This window comes from Dipodomys merriami, unplaced genomic scaffold, assembly GCF_024711535.1.
Source record: "Dipodomys merriami isolate MVZ:Mamm:240054 unplaced genomic scaffold, mDipMer1.0.p SCAF_489, whole genome shotgun sequence".
NCBI classification, from domain to species: Eukaryota; Metazoa; Chordata; class Mammalia; order Rodentia; family Heteromyidae; genus Dipodomys; species Dipodomys merriami.
In genome coordinates this window covers 519,978-526,832 of record NW_027206056.1, presented here as the reverse complement: position 1 = coordinate 526,832, position 6,855 = coordinate 519,978, and the positions used below count along the sequence as shown (strand labels likewise).

At 37.9% G+C, this 6,855-nt stretch overlaps 1 long non-coding RNA gene across 1 annotated transcript; it reads left to right on the top strand.

Annotated features, from left to right (window-relative positions):
• The first annotated feature begins 4,825 nt into the window (after positions 1-4,825).
• On the top strand, positions 4,826-6,196 carry LOC138809179 (uncharacterized). The gene is made up of 3 exons (XR_011366742.1): positions 4,826-5,073; positions 5,187-5,292; positions 5,825-6,196. It is a non-coding gene; the product is annotated as an uncharacterized lncRNA (long non-coding RNA).
• The last annotated feature ends 659 nt before the right edge of the window (positions 6,197-6,855 follow it).

The following is a 6,855-nucleotide window of genomic DNA, read 5'->3' as shown; positions in this document are numbered from 1 at the left end:
ATGAGCAAGAAAATGAGTACATGTCTTATCAAGCATTGTTGCCATATCCTTTGTTTTTCCCCTACCATCCCTTCCCTCTCACCTCCTCAATTACCCTCCCCCCACACCCTGCCTAATTTGTAAAGTTTGTTTTTCAACAAACATCTTGTACATCTCATTGTTGATGGGTCCACCTGTATCCCTATTTAAACAATTTGTTTTTTTCCTTCCCATCCCCAAATTATGCTAACATCAAATACAGTGAAAACAGGGGTTATACTGCTGGGGAGGGACAAACAAAGCAACCAAAAATCACATGGCTGGGTGCAGATGGCTCAGCTCACGCTTGTAATCCTAGCTTCTCAGGAAGCTGAGATCTGAGGATCGTGGTTTAAAGCCCGCCAGGGCAGGAAATTTCCTGAGACTCTTATCTCCAATAAATCACTAGAAAACTGGAAGTGGCACTGTGGCTCAAGCGGTAGAGTGCTTGGCTTGAGCTGAAGAGTGCAGAGACAATAGCCAGAAAGGAAAAACAAAAAACAAAACAAAACAAAAAAACACTTGTGTCCCTATCATGGGGTTCATTTCACTTAACATCAACTTATCTGACCTTTTCTGCTTGACTCAGACATATACTAGTTATTGCAAATAAGGGAAACCATGGGACCTATATTTCTGTGGGCCTTGCTTACTTCACTTAATACAATTTTTTCCAAGTCTTTTCATTTCCTAACAAATGGGACAATGTCACTCTTTCTGATGGAGGCATAGAATTCCATTGTATATATATATGACGTTTTCTAGACCATTTATTAGTTGGATTATTGGGGTTTTTTGCAGGTTTATTTTTAGAAGGTTTAAGTTTTTGAGTGTTTAATATATTTTAAATATTAGGCCTTTGACTGATGCATAGTTAACAAAAATCTTCTCCCATTCTGTGGGCTTTCTAGTTAACTTGCTAGCTATGTCCATGTAGAAACTCTGCCATGTAGAAACTCTTCAGTTTGAAGTAATCCCACTTATCCAATCTTTCTTTGAGTTGAGTCTGGATCTTTACTTAAGAATTTTAGAGCTATGCCTAAGAGTCTTAGTGTTTTTCTACTACTTCTTGTCATATTTTCATGGTATCTTATCTTACTCTGAGATATGGAATCCACCCAAATACCCATCAATGGACAAATGAATCAATAAAATGTGACATATGCACCCAATGGAATTCTAGGCTTCTATCAGAAAGAATGATATTGCATCATTCATAAGGATATGGAAAGACTTGGAAAAAATTTTGAGCAATTATAATTATGGTTTATTTGTGTTATTTTTTCCTTTTTATTTTTTTATCTCCTTTCTGGCTGCTTTTGTTTTCTGTACCCTTGTTTTGTATATAAATTTCGTTTGTTTTATTTTGAAAAGAGTAAGGGGTAGCATGGAAATGATGGGACAAATGGTCAACAAATATAGCAGTAATACTCACTAGACACTGTTGAAAATGAACTACACAACTTTTGAGGCAAGGATCAGGAGGAAGAAACGGGAGAAAATGGGGGAAGGAGTGACACTGTTCAAAAAGAAATGTACTTATTACCTGTCTTATGTAACTGTAATCACTTTGTACATCACCTTTACAATAAAAATAAGAAGTGAAAAATAATAAAAGAGTAGCTTATTTTGAGAAGATCAAGCAAAAAAATGTTAGACCCAAACCTTCCAAAATGGAGGTACAAAATCTTTATTATTTTGTCTTTATATTTTTTAAGTTAATAACAAATTCATGATTCCATTCAACTTCTAAAAGTAGTCTGACAGTGACATTGAGAAAAAATAATTAATGTGATATTCAGCATGAAAAACAGATTAATTTTCTGATAGTTAGATTACAATGATGGATGTATTGTTGAGAAATGAGTAGAAGTAAGTTGTTATAAAGATCTAATTTCCTGAAGAAAAATAGTTGACTACACAAAAGTAATTAATGTTTAAGTGGATGAACTAACTTGTTAATGAACTCCTTTAGATCATTGCACAATGTATGCAAATACAAAAACATTATATTATACTTCAAATTAGATTAGGTACTGTGGCAGTGAGTAATTGTTTTAAAAAATTTTAATGACTTTATCACACAAAATTATTTTTTCAAAAATCTTTTTCACAGGTTATATTGTATTAGCCTTGCATCTTCTATAATTACACTTCTGTAATTCGGGTAGGGGAAGGGAAAAAACATAATGCTTAAATAGGGATACAGATTGGCCCATTGTATCAGTGAAATATACAAGACAATATGTTGAAAACAAAATTTACAACTTTGGGGAGAATCGTGGGGAGGGAGGGGTAGTTGTGGAAGTGGGAAGGAAGGGATGGTAGAGGAAAACAAAGGAGGAGGTAACAATGCTTGATAGGAAATGTACTCATTACTTTGCTCATGTAATGGTGACCTTTCTGTATGGTATTTTTACAATGAAAAACATACAAAATATCTGCTTTGATCTACATAAAACTGTTTCCATTTTATTGGGTGACTGCACACAATCTGAGCTACACATGAATACAGTTGTGTATTCCTTGTAAGTCATAACAGGCATAGTCCAGTGTGTGCTGCTTGACATGAGCATAAAGACAGAGAGTTAGGGTGTGAAGGTGTCTCCATGACCTTTCACCCAATACTTTCCCATGATATTAAAAGAGCATCTGAGAAGCTCTGTCAGCAGGTGGAGGCACCAGGAAGAGCAGCTGGGGTAGCCCAGCCTCTCACTTCTGCTTCTCTGTGAAGTGTGTTATGACTTGTATTACTGTGGAAGGGTAACTACAACTCTGTTGACAGTAATAAAAAATGAAAATAAAAAATAAAAAAGTAGCAACATCTTCAGGCGGCCAGCTGCTGATGCTGAGATTGAACTTTGTCCCAGATCCATGCCACTGAACCTTGATGGTACCCCAGATTGCATACCAGTTGAATAAAGGATCAGGACCTTTGGAGATTTCCATGGTTTCTTCTGGTGCCAAAGTAAGTTATTGCTAAGGCCCTTACTGGCCCTGCAAGTGATGGTAACTATGTCTTCCAGAAATGCAGACAGGGATGTTACTTGTCAACCTGATGTCACATCTGGCACCTGACAATGGATATATGGAAAATATTATCTGTTTAGTTAATTCTACTAACCAAATATTTCAATGAAGAGCCAAGCAGCTCTGTGAACATAGGATGAGAAATCTTTAGTACTATCATCCTTCCTTACCTGGGAGCCAGAGCATCAAGAGGAAGGGCCCTCATTTCTGTGCTGTGTGCTGACTAAAACCTCCTGCTCAGGTTGTGAGCAGAATATGAAGAAGTGGACTGTGCTATGGACACATGCAGATCAGCAGGGCTGGGCAGGGCTGGGTGGAGTTTCTCAGTGACAAAGAACAGACCTAAAGACCCCAGATTTCCACTTTGTTTCTAGAACATGCGTTGGCCTCTGGTGAGGAAAAAACAGATGTGTCTCCTGTGAGAAGAATGATAATCTAATAAACATCATCTAAAATTTGCTATTTTTTTCTTAATATAAGTCACTCAGAGACAAATATTTCCAAGGCAAGTTAATTTTATAATTCCTCTGCTTTTGGTATCAGTGGATTTTATGAAACACAATTCTTAGAATATGATTACTAAGGATCATTATTACCCAGAAACAAGTGTTGTAAAAGCATTAAAGCATGTGGATATAGAAAGATAGTCAAGAAAATGCATACATAGATAAAGAATAATATCCAAATTCTTAATTAAATACTTCAAAAGTATATGTTATCTAGTATATGTATGAGTCAAGCAGAAAAGGTCAGATAATGTGATGTTAGGAAAATGAACCCTTAGATATGTATTTTAATGTTTTTTTTCTTTCATGCATTTGTGTCTAATGCATTTATAAGATTATTTCTTTATTGCTTTGTATATCCCTCCCCCACAGTATAACCCCTGCTTTCACTATATTTGAAGTCGGTATAATTTGTGGAGGAGATGGGGAAAAACAAGTCGTTTAAGGATACAGGTGGACCTGTTGCAACAATGAGAAGTACAAGTTGTCATGTCGCAAACGAACTTTACAACTTTGGTGAAGGGAGGGGAGAATTAGGTGGGGGGGTGGGGGGAGTCTGGGAAGGGAGATAAAGGGTAAACAAAGGAGGAGACTGCAATGCTTGATAAGAAATGTACTCATTATCTTGCCCATGTAATTGTAACACCTCTGTACAGTATGTTCACAAAAAATAAAAATAACTTTTAAAAAACAGAAATAACATCAACTGTCCCTCTAGGGAGGAATGATGTACTCATTTTCATTCTCACTCTTCATGGCAGATGGTCAAAATGGAAACACCAATGTGCTATGCTGAAATGCAAACGTTTAAACCCCTTTTTGAAAAACTCTCATGTTATAAAATCAAAATGTATCAAATAAAGGCCAAGTGAACTTTAAAAAATAAAAAAAAGTATATGTGAATTTGTATTGTCAAAGCTCATAGAATTCACAAACTTTATAGACCATGATAATGACAATTTGCCTTGTAAAGGTTGTAATGTTTGTGACTTTAACTAAGTATCACTATTCCACAATATGTTGGGAGCTAAAAGGACATCTCTCTGCATGATAGGCTTGACTATCTCACTGGAACATCTTGAGGCTGTTTACAGAATCTGGTGTTTTCATCCTGCCCCAAACAAACACCCTGTAGCTGCTAAAGACCACTTTTTCACACTGCCCTAAGCAAACATCCTGCAACTGCTATGGCCAATGAAAAAGCTTCCTTATTCTAAGCATATAAATACCCCTGTGTGAAAAATAAAAATTTGCAGCTTGATCAGAATCCTTGTCTGGCTGTCATTCTTTGTGTCTCTTGTCCCTTCATTCCTTCTCACTTAGGTTCATTGCCCTCCTTGAAGTCCTGATGGTCAGGACAACTGGCGCCCAGCGTGGGGCACAAGCCTCTGACTAAGGAAGGAACGCCGTCCTCCCGGAAAACTTGGCCAAGTACAGTCTGAGATCGCCTCGACAGACCCCTTATTTGCAAATATCTAGTATATGTATGAGTCAAGCAGAAAATGTCAGATAATGTGATGTAAGGAAAATGAACCCTTAGATATGTATTTTAATGTTTTTTTCTTTCATGCATTTGTTTCTAACGCATTTATAAGATTATTTTTTGTTGCTTTGTATGTCCCTCCCCCACAGTATAACCCCTGCTTTCACTATATTTGATGTCAGTATAATTTGTGGAGGAGATGGGGGAAAAACAAGTCGTTTAAGGATACAGGTGGACCTGTTGCAACAATGAGAAGTATGAGTTGTCATGTGGGGTGGGGTTGGGGGTGGGGGGAGGATTGGGTGGGGGGGGAGGCTGGGAAGGGATGTGAAGGGTAAACAAAGGAGGAGGCTGCAATGCTTGATAAGAAATGTACTCATTATATTGCCCATGTAATTGTAACCCCTCTGTAAAGTACGTTCACAAAAAATAAAAATAAAAAATAAAAAAGAGAAAAAAAAAAGAAAAGGCAAAATTGGGTTTGCAGATTCTGAACAGAAAGCATGGCAAAAGTTTTAGGCTAGCCTGTGCTGAAATAAAGTATTACAAATTTAATCACAGAGAGAATAATAATCACAGCAGACATTTGATTTTTAGATTTCTGGTTGGCTATAATATTACTGAAGAGAAAATTGCATTTTTCAATAAATACCTAATGGTTTATCTGGTCTTTATATTCAGGTAATTATTCTCCTGATTGTTATAGATTGCATTTTGTTATATTGTCATAAACTCTTCACCTCTATTTAGAGTGATTCTAATATTGACTTCACTGTCTTCCTCCTAGGCAGACTCACACAATCTGCTGGGCTGCTCCCCAGACCAGCCAGCCATGAGGACAGCTCACCCAGCCAGATGGGAGGTTTTTGTTCAAGGCTGTATCATTGTGGGAGGAACATGTGTACCTTGAAAACAGTAATAAACTCCGACATCCTCAGCCTCCACCCTGCTAATTGTCAGTGTGAAATCTGTGCCTGACCCACTGCCACTGAATCTGTCTGGGACCCTAGAGTCTTGTTTGGAAACCAAATAGATCAGGCGATGTGGAGACTGGCCTGGCTTCTGCATGAACCAGCTCAAATAGGTGTTTCCATTGCTATAGAGAAGGCTCTGACTAGACCTGCAGGAGATGGAGACTGGCTCTCCCAGGGTAACAGGCAAGGACCTTGGAGTCTGGGTCATCACAACATCTCCACTGGATCCTGAAATTAGAATGAGGCAGAGAGCAAGATTATATATAAACATAGGGAGCCATGCATGCATTACTTTTATTTTTATATATGTTTCCTCTTATTCATGATTTGATTCTAATTTAAAATACTAAGTATTAAAAGTGATATTCTTGCAGCAGAGAAGTGTCTCTAGAAGTCAAGTGCAGTATTCCCACGTAGCACAGTCTTCACTCAAGCACAGGTTCTAGCTTTCTGGACTGTTCCTCACTCTCTCAGACCAAAACCTCATTGCCCTACAATGAACATCTAACACATGGATAAATTACCACTGGTCCATGAGAGCTCACCCTCCCACCCTCTCTGATTCTTCACCTTCCTTTGCCCTTACCATGGATCCAGAGCATTAACAGCCACAGGATCTGAGACAAGGACTCCATTTTTAGGAGTGAAATGAGGAGTGTAGACAGTTCAAGGCAAGATCATAGCTGAGCCTTTATTTCAGACTTAAAAAGGAAGGTCCCCTTTAGGGAGCAATATGCAAATAGCCAGATGGGTGCAACAGTGTAAGAAAAGAAAAAGGAACAGGGTCTATTGGCCATCCTTTCCTCTTCAGAGAACGTTCTCTTTTAAGTCATTAGCCCACCTA